The sequence below is a fragment of the Schistocerca nitens genome, chromosome 1 (assembly GCF_023898315.1).
Source record: "Schistocerca nitens isolate TAMUIC-IGC-003100 chromosome 1, iqSchNite1.1, whole genome shotgun sequence".
Taxonomy (NCBI): Eukaryota; Metazoa; Arthropoda; class Insecta; order Orthoptera; family Acrididae; genus Schistocerca; species Schistocerca nitens.
In genome coordinates, this window is record NC_064614.1 from 38,055,969 (window position 1) to 38,072,162 (window position 16,194).

At 42.4% G+C, this 16,194-nt stretch overlaps 2 protein-coding genes across 2 annotated transcripts in view; both read right to left on the reverse strand.

Annotated features, from left to right (window-relative positions):
• Positions 1 to 16,194, reverse strand: part of LOC126240775 (serine/threonine-protein phosphatase 6 regulatory ankyrin repeat subunit C-like) — an 881,520-nt gene that overhangs the window by 446,549 nt on the left and 418,777 nt on the right. The window lies entirely within an intron of this gene.
• LOC126240759 (serine/threonine-protein phosphatase 6 regulatory ankyrin repeat subunit B-like) overlaps positions 1 to 16,194 on the reverse strand; it is a 381,053-nt gene that overhangs the window by 23,018 nt on the left and 341,841 nt on the right. The gene's annotated exons all lie outside the window — the stretch shown is intronic.

Consider the following 16,194-nt stretch of genomic DNA (forward strand, 5'->3'; position numbering starts at 1 on the left):
GGAATGACTCCTTACCCTCTCCCTTAAAACCCACATCCTTTCGTCTTTCCCTCTTTCCTGATGAAGCAACCGTGAGTTGTGAAAGCTTGAATTTTGTGTGTGTGTTTGTGTTTGTCTGTGTGTCTATCAACATACCAACGCATACATTTGGTAAGTTACATCATCTCCACGTGTGAAAAATTTATCTAAAAACAAAGATGATGTAACTTACCAAAAAAAGTATTGGCATGTTGATAGAAACACAAACAATCACAAACACACAGACAAAATTCAAGCTTTCGCAACCAACGGTTGCTTCATCAGGAAAGAGGGAAGGAGAGGGAAAGATGAAAGGATGTGGGTTTTAAGGGAGAAGGTAAGGAGTCATTCCAATCCCGGGAGCAGAAAGACTTACCTTGGGGGGGGGGAAGGACAGGTATACACTCGCACACACACACACACACACACACACACACACACACACACACACACACACACATATCCACCCGCACATATACATACACAGCACAAAATGTCTGCTTGTGTCTGTATATGTGCGGATGGATATGTGTGTGTGTGTGTGTGTGTGTGTGTGTGTGTGTGTGTGTGTGTGTGTGTGTGTGTGTCTGTGTGCGTGCACGCGCGCGTGTGTATACCTGTCCTTTTCCCCCCTAAGGTAAGTCTTACCGCTCCCAGGATAGGAATGACTCCTTACCCTCTCCCTCAAAACCCACATCCTTTCGTCTTTCCCTCTCCTTCCCTCTTTCGTGATGAAGCAACTGTTGGTTGCGAAAGCCTGGATTTTGTGTGTGTGTTTGTGTGTCTATCAACATGCCAATGCTTTCGTTTGATGTGTGTGTGTGTGTGTGTGTGTGTGTGTGTGTGTGTGTGTGTATATAAAAACAAAGATGATGAGACTTACCAAACAAAAGTGCTGGCAGGTCAACAGACACACAAACAAACACAAACATACACACAAAATTCAAGCCTTCGCAACCAACGGTTGCTTCGTGAGGAAAGAGGGAGGGCAGAGATGTCAGTTGAGGTGGAAGTAAAGAGGCAAAGATGTTGTTGAAAGACAGGTGAGGTATGAGCAGCGGCAACTTGAAATTAATGGAGGTTGAGGCCTGGCGGATAACGAGAAGAGAGGATATACTGAAGGGCAGGTTCCCATCTCCGGAGTTCTGACAGGTTGGTGTTAGTGGGAAGTATCCAGATAACCCGGATGGTGTAAAACTGTGCCAAGATGTGCTGGCCATGCAGCAAGGCATGTTTAGCCACAGGGTGATCCTCATTACCAACAAACACTGTCTGCCTGTGTCCATTGATGTGAATGGACAGTTTGTTGCTGGTCATTCCCACATAGAAAGCTTCACAGTGTAGGCAGGTCAGTTGGTAAATCACGTGGGTGCTTTCACACGTGGCTCTGCCTTTGATCGTGTACACCTTCCGGGTTACAGGACTGGAGTAGGTGGTGGTGGGATGGTGCATGGGACAGGTTTTACACCGGGGGCGGTTACAAGGGTAGGAGCCAGAGGGTAGGGAAGGTGGTTTGGGGATTTCATAGGGATGAACTAACAGGTTACGAAGGTTAGGTGGACGGCGGAAAGACACTCTTGGTGGAGTGGGGAGGATTTCATGAAGGATGGATCTCATTTCAGGGCAGGATTTGAGGAAGTCGTATCCCTGCTGGAGAGCCACATTCAGAGTCTGGTCCAGTCCCGGAAAGTATCCTGTCACAAGTGGGGCACTTTTGTGGTTCTTCTGTGGGGGATTCTGGGTTCAAGGGGATGAGGAAGTGGCTCTGGTTATTTGCTTCTGTACCAGGAATTCCCACGTGGAATGTTTCATGATGTGACTTACCAAATGAAAGTGCTGGCAGGTCGACAGACACACAAACGAACACAAACATACACACAAAATTCAAGCTTTTGCAACAAACTGTTGCCTCATCAGGAAAGAGGGAAGGAGAGGGAAAGACGAAAGGATGTGGGTTTTAAGGGAGAGGGTAAGGAGTCATTCCAATCCCGGGAGCGGAAAGACTTACCTTAGGGGGAAAAAAGGGCGGGTATACACTCGCACACACACACATACCCATCCGCACATACACAGACACAAGCAGACATTTGTAATGGCAGCTGTCATGTGTCTGTATATGTGCGGATGGATATATGTGTGTGTGTGTGTGTGTGTGTGTGTGTGTGTGTGTGTGTGTGTGTGTGTGTGTGCGCGAGTGTATACCCGTCCTTTTTTCCCCCCAAAGTAAGTCTTTCCGCTGAGCATGATTTATATTTTTAACAATTAAGGGAAATAACATTTTGTTAGTTACACTTTACATATTTTGTCTTCTTTTTACATGAACGAAGAGAAAAAAAGAGAAAAAAAATATTTAAAAGGTTTATACAAAGAAAAATCCATTAAGGGGAATAACACTTTCTTAATTACACTTTAATATTTTTCTTAATTAAACTTCACATATTTTGTCTTCTACTTACATGCAAGTTGAGGAAAAAAAAAAAAAAAAAAAAAAAAAGGATTATGCAGAAAAATTAAAAGGTGAGCACTATCTGTTTGGATAGCAAAGAAATTCATCAGTGTTATAGAAACTCTGACCTACATCACACTATTTTGGCACAGGGACTTTGAATGTATGTTTCTATGGAAATCGTGTCTGTTTCTGGTCTGATGTTCTTCACTGTTTAGAGAAGAGAATTCTTGATTTGACTCTAGGAAACATACTGATTCATAGATGAATAAACTAGGGAGGGTCAAAATTTTCAACTCCTTAAAGAGTCCTCTACATGGATCTCTGTAGGCAGTACCCTTCAGAATATGAATAGCTCTCTTTTGGAGCTTAAAACAACTTTTTGCGAAACCTGTATTCCCCCAAAATATAATACCATATCTTAGATTACTATGAATGTAAGAGTAGTAGGCACATAGTACTGTTTCAAAATTGCAGTTTTCTTTATATTTTCTTAATATATAACGGTATTTACTAAGTTTTTTTATCCAATAGTTCAACATGTTTTTCCCATCTCAAGTTATTGTCCAGCCATACACTTAAAAATTTTGTAAAAGAAGTTTGTTCTATCAGACATGTCCCAATCTCTAGCCTTATGTTATTTTTTACTTTGTTCCTTATGTGCCTAAAGTTCATCCAAGTGGTTTTTTGTCATTTATAATTAAGTAATTGTCCTTGAACCATTCAGCTGCCTCATTCATTGATGAAGCTATTTTTTCTTGTAGGTCATCTTCAGTAACTCCCTTAGTAAAAAGGCTTGTATCATCTGCGAAAAGTACTGATTGTGCTCTTGTTAGATGGTTAGGAAAATCATTAATAAAAACTAAGAAGAGCAGAGGGCCTAGAACACAACCCTGGGGTACACCACAGTTGACTTTCAGATATGCTGAGTAATATTTTGTGCCATTATGTACAGGGTTATTACAAATGACTGAAGCGATTTCACAGCTCTACAGTAACTTTATTATTTGAGATATTTTCACAATGCTTTGCACACACATACAAAAACTCAAAAAGTTTTTTTAGGCATTCACAAATGTTCGATATGTGCCCCTTTAGTGATTCGGCAGACATCAAGCCGATAATCAAGTTCCTCCCACACTCGGCGCAGCATGTCCCCATCAATGAGTTCGAAAGCATCGTTGATGCGAGCTCGCAGTTCTGGCACGTTTCTTGGTAGAGGAGGTTTAAACACTGAATCTTTCACATAACCCCACAGAAAGAAATCGCATGGGGTTAAGTCGGGAGAGTGTGGAGGCCATGGCATGAATTGCTGATCATGATCTCCACCACGACCGATCCATCGGTTTTCCAATCTCCTGTTTAAGAAATGCCGAACATCATGATGGAAGTGCGGTGGAGCACCACCCTGTTGAAAGATGAAGTCGACGCTGTCGGTCTTCAGTTGTGGCATGAGACAATTTTCCAGCATGTCCAGATACAAGCGTCCTGTAACGTTTTTTTCGCAGAAGAAAAAGGGGCCGTAAACTTTAAACCGTGAGATTGCACAATACACGTTAACTTTTGGTGAATTGCGAATTTGCTGCACGAATGCGTGAGGATTCTCTACCACCCAGATTCGCACACTGTGTTTGTTCACTTCACCATTAAGAAAAAATGTTGCTTCATCACTGAAAACAAGTTTCGCACTCAACGCATCCTCTTCCATGAGCTGTTGCAACCGCGCCGAAAATTCAGTGTTTGACTTTGTCATCGGGTGTCAGGGCTTGTAGCAATTATAAACGGTAAGGCTTCTGCTTTAGCCTTTTCCGTAAGATTTTCCAAACCGTCGGCTGTGGTACGTTTAGCTCCCTGCTTGCTTTATTCGTCGACTTCCGCGGGCTACGCGTGAAACTTGCCCGCACGCGTTCAACCGTTTCTTCGCTCACTGCAGGCCGACCCGTTGATTTCCCCTTACGGAGGCATCCAGAAGCTTTAAACTGCGCATACCATCGCCGAATGGAGTTAGCAGTTGGTGGATCTTTGTTGAACTTCGTCCTGAAGTGTCATTGCACTGTTATGACTAACTGATGTGAGTGCAATTCAAGCATGACATACGCTTTCTCGGCTCCTGTGGCCATTTTGTCTCACTGCGCTCTCGAGCGCTCTGGCGGCAGAAACCTGAAGTGCGGCTTCAGCTGAACAAAACTTTATGAGTTTTTCTATGTATCTGTAGTGTGTCGTGACCATATGTCAATGAATGGAGCTACAGTGAATTTATGAAATCGCTTCAATCATTTGTAATAGCCCTGTATTATTTCAACACTTTGATATCTGTTGCACAGACACGATTGAAACCAGCTGTATGCTTTTCCACATACTCCAAAGCAATACAGTTTCTCTAGCAAAATATCATGGCTGATGAGGTCAAATGCCTTGGATTGATCTAAAAATATTCCACAGTTTACGTCCTCATTATCCACTGCAGTTAAAACCTGTTCCAAGAAGTGATATACAGCTGTTTCTGTTGATCTGTTTTTTCTGAATCCATTCTGTGCATTGGTTAGAATTTTGCATTTGTTTAGGAAACTCAACAGCCTCTCATACATAATCCTCTCAATTACTTTAGCAAAACCTGAAAGTTGTGACAATGGTGTATAGTTTTGTGTGGTATATGGACAGTCTTTTTTATAAAGTGGCTTTACTATTGATTTTGTAAGTGCAAAAGGCAATTCACCAGTTTTAAATGATTTATTAATAATATCAACTAGTCCAATTATTATTTTGTTTGCACTATATTTTATGACCTTATCAGGAATACCATCGCATCCACAGGACATTTTATTTTTCAGCTTATTAATTGCATTTCTTACTTCTGAATGCGTAACTGGGTACAAAAACATTGTCTTTTCATTTGCTGGAACTTTTGACTTACTACCTTTTGAGTTCCCCAGGTTCTTAATAAGATTTTGAGCACTGTTAATGTAGTAGTCATTGAACATTCTGGCAACACATCGAGGGTCTTCAACAACTTTTCCTCCCTTTTTTATGATAAGATTATCGTTTGTCACTTTGGATATGGTTTTAAAGCTGCATTACGCTTTGAATACCAACTCAGATTTCTAAGAGTACTTGCAGATTTCTTAATTCCTGCAGTTAACCATGAATTAGATTTGAGAGAGATTTTTACTTTTTTGAGGGAAAAAGCCCGGATCTCCGGGCGGGGACTACTCAAGAGGACATCGTTATCAGGAGAAAGAAAACTGGCGTTCTACGGATCGGAGCTTGGAATGTCAGATCCCTTAATCGGGCAGGTAGGTTAGAAAATTTAAAAAGGGAAATGGATAGGTTAAAGTTAGGTATAGTGGGAATTAGTGAAGTTCGGTGGCAGGGTGAACAAGACTTTTGGTCAGGTGAATACAGGGTTATAAATACAAAATCACATAGGGGTAATGCAGGAGTAGGTTTAATAATGAATAAAAAAATAGGAGTGCGGGTAAGCTACTAGAAACAGCATAGTGAACGCATTATTGTGGCCAAGATAGACACAAAGCCCACGCCCACTACAGTAGTAGAAGTTTATATGCCAAGTAGATCTGCAGAGGATGAAGACATTGATGAAATTTATGATGAGATAAAGGAAATTATTCAGGTAGTGAAGGGAGATGAAAATTTAATAGTCATGGGCGACTGGAATTCGACAGTAGGAAAAGGAAGAGAAGGAAATGTAGTAGGTGAATATGGATTGGGGCTAAGAAATGAAAGAGGAAGCCGCCTGGTAGAATTTTGCACAGAGCACAACTTAATCATAGCAAACACTTGGTTCAAGAATCATGAAAGAAGGTTGTATACATGAAAGAACCCTGGAGATACTAAAAGGTTTCAGATAGATTATATAATGGTAAGACAGAGATTCAGAAACCAGATTTTAAATTGTAAGACACTTCCAGGGGCAGATGTGGACTCTGACCACAATCTATTGGTTATGAACTGTAGATTGAAACTGAAGAAACTGCAAAAAGGTGGGAATTTAAGGAGATGGGACCTGGATAAACTGAAAGAACCAGAGGTTGTACAGAGTTTGAGGGAGAGCATAAGGGAACAATTGACAGGAATGGGGGAAAGAAATACAGTAGAAGAAGAATGGGTAGCTTTGAGGAATGAAATAGTGAAGACAGCAGATGATCAAGTAGGTAAAAAGACGAGGGATAGTAGAAATCCTTGGGTAACAGAAGAGATACCGAATTTAATTGATGAAAGGAGAAAATATAAAAATGCAGTAAATGAAGCAGGCAAAAAGGAATACAAACGTCTCAAAAATGAGATCGACAGGAAGTGCAAAATGGCTAAGCAGGGATGGCTAGAGGACAAATGTAAGGATGTAGAGGCTTATCTCATGAGGGTTAAGATAGATACTGCCTACAGGAAAATTAAAGAGACCTTTGGAGAAAAGAGAACCACTTGCATGAATATCAAGAGCTCAGATGGAGACCCAGTTCTAAGCAAAGAAGGGAAAGCAGAAAGATGGAAGGAGTATATAGAGGGTCTATACAGGGGTGATGTTCTTGAGGACAATATTATGGAAATGGAAGAGGAGGTAGATGAAGATGACATGGGAGATATGATACTGCGTGAAGAGTTTGACAGAGCACTGAAAGACCTAAGTCGAAACAAGGCCCCGGGAGTAGACTACATTCCATTAGACCTACTGACAGCCTTGGGAGAGCCAGTCCTGACAAAACTCTTACCATCTGGTGAGCAAGATGTATGAGACAGGTGAAATACCCTCAGACTTCAAGAAGAATATAATAATTTCAATCCCAAAGAAATCACGTGTTGACAGATGTGAAAATTACCGAACTATCAGTTTAATAAGTCACAGCTGCAAAATACTAACGCGAATTCTTTACAGACGAATGGAAAAACTGGTAGAAGCCGACCTCGGAGAAGATCAGTTTGGATTCCGTAGAAATGTTGGAACACGTGAGGCAATACTGACCCTACGACTTATCTTAGAAGAAAGATTAAGGAAAGGCAAACCTACGTTTCTAGCATTTGTAGACTTAGAGAAAGCTTTTGACAATGTTGACTGGAATACTCTCTTTCAAATTCTGAAGGTGGCAGGGGTAAAATACAGAGAGCGAAAGGCTATTTACAATTTGTACAGAAAGCAAAAGGCAGTTATAAGAGTCGAGGGACATGAAAGGGAAGCAGTCATTGGGAAGGGAGTGAGACAGGGTTGTAGCCTATCCGTGATGCTATTTAATCTGTATATTGAGCAAGCAGTAAAGGAAACCAAAGAAAAGTTCAGAGTAGGTATTAAAATCCATGGAGTAGAAATAAAAACTTTGAGGTTCGCCGATGACATCATCATTCTATCAGAGACAGCAAAGGACTTGGAAGAGCAGTTGAATGGAATGGACAGTGTCTTGAAAGGAGGGTATAAGATGAACATCAACAAAAGCAAAACAAGAATAATGGGATGTAGTCGAATTAAGTCGGGTGATGCTGCAGGAATTAGATTAGGAAATGAGACACGTAAAGTAGTAAAGGAGTTTTGCTATTTGGGAAGCAAAATAACTGATGATTGTTGAAGTAGAGAGGATATAAAATGTACACTGGCAATGGCAAGGAAAGTGTTTCTGAAGAAGAGAAATTTGTTAACATCGAGTATAGATTTAAGTGTCAGGAAGTCGTTTCTGAAAGTATTTGTATGGAGTGTAGCCATGTATGGAAGTGAAACATGGACGATAAATAGTTTAGACAAGAAGAGACTAGAAGCTTTCGAAATGTGGTGCTACAGAAGAATGCTGAAGATTAGATAGGTAGATCACATAACTAATGAGGAGGTATTGAATAGAATTGGGGAGAAGAGGAGTTTGTGGCACAACTTGACTAGAAGAAGGGATCGGTTGGTAGGACATGTTCTGAGGCATCAAGGGATCACCAATTTAGTACTGGAGGGCAGCATGGAGGGTAAAAATCGTAGAGGGAGACCAAGAGATGAATACACTAAGCAGATTCAGAAGGATGTAGGCTGCAGCAGGTACTGGGAGATGAAGAGGCTTGCACAGGGTAGAGTAGCATGGAGAGCTGCATCAAACCAGTCTCAGGACCGAAGACTACAACAACGACAACAATTGCATTTCTTACTTCTGAATGCGTAACTGGGTACAAAAACATTGTCTTTTCGTTTGCTGGAACTTTTGACTTACTACCTTTTGAGTTCCCCAGGTTCTTGATAAGATTTTGAGCACTATTAATGTAGTAGTCATTGAACATTCTGGGACACATCGAGGGTATTCAACAACCTTTCCTCCCTTTTTTATGATAAGATTATCGTTTGTCGCTTTGGATTTAACAGTGTTAAGGTTTATGACTTTCCAAACTGATTTGGTTTTATTGCTGCCTTTTCTGATAATTAAATCATTGTTCAGTTTTTTTGCTGCATGAATAACTTTTCTGTAGACTTTTGTGTAGCATCTAAGATATGGTTTTCAGATTTCTAAGACTACTTGCAGATTTCTTAATTCCTGCAGTTAACCATGAATTAGATTTGAGAGAGATTTTTACTTTTTTGAGGGAAAAAGGGACATCAAAACAGTATTTACAATCAGAGAAAAATGACTCATATTTAGAGTCTGCAGTTTTGTTTGGGTCTCTGTCCCATTCAACACTATACAACATCCTATGAAAATTCCAAAGGCTACTTTCATTCATATATCTTGTTTCTATATAGTTTCCACTGCCATGTTTTTTCATAACCATATTTTTTAATAAGAGCTTGATTGCCATGTGGTCAGAGAAACCAGTATCTGTTACTTTAGCCTCATAACTATAGGTCTCTTTGTTAATAAACACCTGATCAATTGTTGTCTCACACCCATCTCCATACCTGGTGATATCAGTTACTGTAGCTTCTGAATTATATGAGGTGAAGAGATTTAGCAATTGATCCTTGTGTGCATTACTATTACTTCTAAAATTGATGTTGAAATCACCCAGTACAACTGTTGATTTTGACCTAAGTCTCAATTCATTCATTAGATCCTCAAGATTTTGAAAAAATAAAGGAATATTCCCAGAAGGTGACCTATATATACAGACAATTACCAAACCACAGTCAGTCAGTTCACAGGTACAGTATTCAAATTCTTTTTCTATACACTTTACTTTGTTTAACTTTACTTCTTTAAAATTAAATTGTCTCTAACACAAATACAAACACCTCCGCATCTGTATTTTTTTCTGCAAAAACTCCTTATGATTGTAAATTTGGGAAGGGCTGCAGTACATATTTGAGAGTTTTGTATCCAGCGTTCACTGACACATACAACAGATACTTGGTTAAAACTGTCACTTAACAAAACTTCAATTTCACCCAACTTATTACATAAACTTCGTGCATTCTGATATAGGACTGAAAACTGATTATTAGACACACAGTTAAATAAATTATTACTTATCTTAACACTGCTTTCTTGTGGCTCTTTGACACTAAAAAATCCTTTAGGTGATTTTGCTGCCTCACACTTCTTCAATCTAATATGGATTTTGAGTATTGTAGTATCCGATACTAATGCTTGTTCCACAATGCATTGACAGTATTGAGAAAGTATCTACTGGAAGTTACCTGAATTGCTCTTGTTTCAGAATAATTATATCAGCCATTAGAGCCTCCAGGTTCTCCTGAGTGCAATGGAGATCTCCATTGCACTCAGGAGAACCTGGAGACTCTAATGGCTGACATAATTATTCAGAAACAAGAGCAATTCAGGTAACTTCCAGTAGATAATTTTTTTGATTGAAATAGATTTACCTCATATTCATGCTGAAATACAAGATACAGACAATCCTGCGAATTAACTTGTTTTTTCTTTGTACTATTAATATTTTAGCTGATCCAGTTGAAACTGATACAAAATTATTTATGATAATCTTACATATTTAATTGAAAACATATTTTAAATTTCATTGTGATGTATGTGTACACTTCATTTTGGAGATTAAGCAGAAATCTGATCTCATATCATATGTAAATTGCTAACCCATCTAATTGATTGTAAAATGAGTATGTTCTGTGGATCTACCTGAAAAGGTTTTGTTCAACTTTTAGTTGCACAAATCCTTTTGGGGGTTGTTGAGACATAACAGTCCATTGAAACCCATTTCAAACACATATTTTTCGATCCAATTTGAAATAAACAGGAGTCACTGATGCAAACAAAAGCTAGTGATATAGGTAAACCTATACTTATAAAATTGTTACAGTGAAACTAGTTACTAAATTATAATTGTGTTGAAGTATATAAGTCCTGTAATTGGTAGGAATATTTAGGATTAACATAATTAGGTGAAATCTGGAACAAATGATTGAGTATATTGGTCAAAGTCTTTTCTTTGAAACTGAGATGGATTTATGTTAAACCAGTACCTAAATTAAAGTCTGTGGTATTTAAATGAAAAACCAATTGAGAGAATCAAAACTGATTAGAAAATTGAAATGTAATTAGCGAAAATGTTATAAGTGGGTACTTTAGGTGTTTTGTCAATAATAAATAAAATACCTATTTTGCCACATTCAATGGGAGACTTGGAAACATATACACCAGTAGGAACATTTTCCGAAACATGATCTTTTGCATTTTATAAAAATAGTAAAAGTATTGTTAATATTTCATATATTGAGTATTTACACAATGCCAAAAATGTTAAATGCTTCAACTTTGATATATGTATTTGCTCTATAAGAGCTAGTGCAACTGTTGAAATATGTCATTAATTTTGAGGCAACAGTTTTAATTGTAATTTTATTAAAAAACCCTTTATAACAATACCGAGGATTGTTCGGATTTTTATACAAAGGGGCAGCCATGTTGCCATTGGACAGCAGTGTCTTGTGAGATGCTGTGCAAGAAGCATGTAATTGCTTAAGTAAGACGTACATCAGCGTTGTAAGCATGTCAGTATTTTTGAGTTTTGTCAAAGTAACATAATAATTATGATGTGATACAGAATAAAGGTTCTGAAACATAATGTTGTATTGGTCATTCTTGGTATAAAAACCAAGTTACAGTGGACATGAAGAAACATGTGGGAGGTTAGATTATGGGGAATTGGTTGAATATGTTGGTCAATGAGGGCTGAAATTTTTTCAATGTGGTCACATAAAGAGCCACAATGGGGCATCCAGGATTGTTGGGTTTGTGGATTTTGGGGAAGATATAAAAGGTGGGTGTATGGGGTGTCAAAGGGATGAGGTGGGGAATGGATTCAGGGGAGAGGTTCTGGGAAGGGCCTGAGCTCCCAGTTGGTGCACATCGACAGGGCAGAAAGATACATATATAGCTTCTTTTCTGTGTTTACTTCCACACCAAAAAATCACTCCCCTGCACCCTGTCCACCCAGAGATGGCATATCGGCAGCGATGGGAGCTCCCTTGCGCAGTGTGCTTAATGTCTCACCAAGCCCTTTACAGACACGCACTATCCCACAGAACTAGTCTGTAAACAGCTCTCCTGTCCCATTTCCCCTCATATCCCCAATCCTGCCACCATACATAAGAACTGGCCACAAAGGAGTACCCCCTTCATCACCCAGTGTGCTCTGGACTGGAATAACTGAACTACATCCTTTGGCAAGGATGTGGTTTTAGGGCGCACAACTTCAACGGTCATTAGCGCCCAGACTACGTTAGGAATGCACCGCGAGTCACAAGTTTAAAACAGCAACGAAATGTAAAACACGATAAAAGACAGACTGACAGGCATAGGATTAAAAAAACAGGATAATCAAATGTCCTTAGAGAGGGTTGTCAAGTTGATAAAATGAAGAACGCGAGCAGCTGCTCGTGGGTCATCCGCTAAAATGGCATCTAGAGTACATGGCAGGCCAAGATCAAGACGCAGTGTGTTAAAATCTGGACAGGACGTTAAAATGTGGCGGACCGTCAGCAATTGCCCACATGGGCAGAATGGCGCCGGCGCAGCCGTCAGCAGATGGCGATGGCTGAACCGGCAGTGTCCAATTCGTAACCGGGCCAAAACTACCTCCTCCCGCCAAGAAGGACGTGAGGAGGACATCCAAGCCGCGGGAAGAGGTTTCAAGGCCCGAAGCTTGTTGTCTGTAAGTGCAGCCCAATCGGCATGCCACAGCGATAAAATGCGCCGACAAATGACCCTGCTACAATCTGACGAAGGGACACAACAAGAAACTGTCCGAGGCTGGAGGACCGCAGCCTTGGCCGCGGCATCTGCAGCTTCGTTCCCAGGGATACTGACATGGCCAGGAACCCACATAAAGCTAACCGGAGAACCGACGTCCACCAGCTGCTGAAGAGAGCGTTTGATCCGGTGCACAAAAGGGTGAACCGGATACGGATCACTGAGGCTCTGGATGGCGCTCAGGGAATCTGAGCAGATGACATAAGCAGAATGTTGGTGGCGGCAGATGTAAAGAACAGCCTGGTAGAGGGCAAAGAGCTCAGCTGTGAAGAACGAACAATGGCCATGGAGCCGGTATTTGAAACTTTTTGCCCCGACAATAAAAGAACACCCGACCCCGTCATTGGTCTTAGAGCCATCTGTATAAATGAAGGTCATATTAATGAACTTCGAGCAAAGTTCGACAAAACGGGAGTGGTAGACCGAACCGGGGGTAACCTCCTTTGGGAGCGAGCTGAGGTCAAGGTGAACGCGAACCTGAGCCTGGAGCCAAGGTGGCGTGTGGCTCTCGCCCACTCGAAAGGTTGCAGGGAGTGAAAAATTAAGGTGTTGAAGGAGGCGACGAAAGCGAACTCCAGGGGGTAGCAGGGCAGAGACATACAACCCGTATTGACGGTCGAGAGAGTCGTCAAAAAAGGAACGATAAGACGGGTGGTCGGGCATTGCCAGTAGCCGACAGGCATACCGACAAAGCAGTATAACGCGCCGGTAGGATAGTGGCAATTCACCAGCGTCAGCATGAAGACTGTCGACGGGACTAGTATAAAACGCTCCGATTGCAAGTCGTAAACCCCGATGTTGTATGGAGTTGAGGCGGCGTAAGATGGATGACCGTGCAGAGGAGTATACGAAGCTCCCATAATTCTGCTTGGAGCGGACGATCGACCGATATAGGCGAAGTAGGATGGTTCGATCCGCTCCCCACGACATACCACTGAGAACACGGAGGACATTTAGAGAACGGGTACAACGGGCAGCCAAATATGACGCATGTGGAGACCAGCTACGTTTCCTGTCAAATGTAAGACCTAAAAATTTTGTTGTCTCCACGAATGGGAGAGCAATGGGACCGAGTCGTAAGGACGGTGGGAGAAACTCTTTGTAGTGCCAGAAGTTAATACAGACCGTCTTCTCGGCAGAAAAATGGAAGCCATTGGCGACACTCCAGGAGTAAAGACGGTCAAGAGAACGCTGAAGACAGTGCTCCAGGAAACATGTACGCTGTGCGCTGCAATAGATGTTAAAATCGTCCACGAAAAGGGAGCCTGATACATCAGCTGGGAGGCAATCCATTATTGGATTGATCGCTATGGCGAAGAGAGCGACGCTCAAAACTGAGCCCTGTGGCACCCCATTCTCCTGGCGAAAGGTGTCTGACAGGACAGAACCCACACGTACCCTGAACTGTCGATCCATTAAAAAGGAACGAATCAAAAGAGGGAGGTGACCGCGAAGGCCCCATGTATGCATGGTGCGGAGAATGCCCGCCCTCCAACAGGTGTTGTAAGCCTTCAAATGGTTCAAATGGCTCTGAGCACTATGGGACTCAACTGCTGAGGTCATTAGTCCCCTAGAACTTAGAACTAGTTAAACCTAACTAACCTAAGGACATCACAAACATCCATGCCCGAGGCAGGATTCGAACCTGCGACCGTAGCGGTCTTGCGGTTCCAGACTGCAGCGCCTTTAACCGCACGGCCACTTCGGCCGGCTTGTAAGCCTTCTCCAAATCAAAGAACACAGCCGCGGTCGGGTGCTTCCGCAAGAAGTTATTCATAATGAAGGTAGACAAGGTAACCAGATGGTCAACAGCAGAGCGGCGCCTACGAAATCCACATTGTACATTGGTAAGTAGGCGTCGAGACTCGAGCAGCCAAACCAAACGAGAGTTAACCATTCGCTCCATCACTTTACAGACACAGCTGGTAAGTGAGATGGGTGGATAACTGGAAGGCAAGTGCTTGTCCTTCCCCGGCTTAGGGATCGGGACAACAATAGACTCGCACCAGCATGCGGGAACATGTCCCTCAATCCAGATGCGATTGTAAGTACGAAGAAGAAAACCTTTACCCGCAGGAGAAAGGTTCTTCAGCATCTGAATATGAATAGAATCAGGCCCTGGAGCGGACGACCATGACCGGCCAAGTGCGTTTTCGAGTTCCCGCATGGTGAATGGGGCATTATAACTTTCACGATTCGAGGAGCGGAAGTTAAGTGGCCTAGCCTCCTCTGCCTGTTTGCGGGGGAGGAAGGTAGGGTGGTAATGAGCGGAGCTCGAAACCTCTGCGAAAAAGCGGCCGAAGGCATTGGAGACATCCTTAGGGGCCACAAGGACATCATTCGCGACCGTCAAGCCAGAAACTGGTGAGTGGACCTTAGTGCCAGATAGCCGGCGCAGGCTACCCCAGACAACAGAAGAAGGAGTAAAACTGTTGAAGGTGCTTGTGAAAGCAGCCCAGCTGGCTTTCTTGCTTTCTTTAATAATACGACGACACTGTGCACGTAATCGTTTATAATTGATACAATTCGCCACTGTAGGGTGGCGTTTAAAGATGCGTAAAGCACGTTGACGAGCACGTAAAGCGTCTCTACATGCTGCGGTCCACCAGGGGACTGGTACGCAACGTGGAGAAGAAGTAGGGTGAGGGATGGAATATTCAGCAGCAGTGAGAATGACTTCCGTGAGGTGTGCGACCTGACGATCGCAGCTTGTGAAGGTTTGATCCTGAAAGGTCGCCCTGGAAGAGAAGAGCCCCCAGTCTGCTTTGGAGATGGTCCAACTAGATGAGCACGGAGAGGGGGTATGCTGCAGGAGATGGATAACACACGGGAAGTGGTCACTCGAATATGTATCAGAAAGTGCATACCACTCAAACCGGCATGCAAGTTGGGTAGTACATATAGAGAGGTCTAGATGGGAATAGGTGTGAGATGTGTCTGAAAGAAAAGTAGGGGCGCCAGTATTGAGGCAGACAAGATTGAGCTGGTTGAAAAGGTCTGCTAACAGGGAGCCCCTCGGGCAGGATGCTCGAGAGCCCCAAAGGGGATGGTGGGCATTGAAGTCTCCAGTTAACAAAAATGGTGCAGGTAGCTGAGCAATAATTTGCATCATGTCTGCCCTGGTAACGGCAGACGACGATAGAGTGTAAACGGTACAAATGGAAAATGTAAAAGTGGGGAGAGTAATTTGGATGGCAACTGCCTGCAGGCCGGTGTGCAACGTGATGGGATCGTAGTAAATATCATCCCGGACCAGCAACATAACCCCTCCATGAGCCGGGATACCTACCACAGGGGGTAGGTCAAAACGCACAGAGGTGTAGTGTGCCAAGGCAATTTGATCGCATGGGTATAGCTTCATTTCCTGGAGGGCTACGACGAGCGGACGGTGCAAGCGGAGCAGCAACTTCAAGTCCTCTCGGTTGGAGCGAATGCTGCGAATATTCCAGTGAATAAGTGCCATCATAAGAAGAAAAGGAAGATGAAAGAAGGGGTCACCTCAAAGGCCGCTGAGGGCCTGGCTTCGAG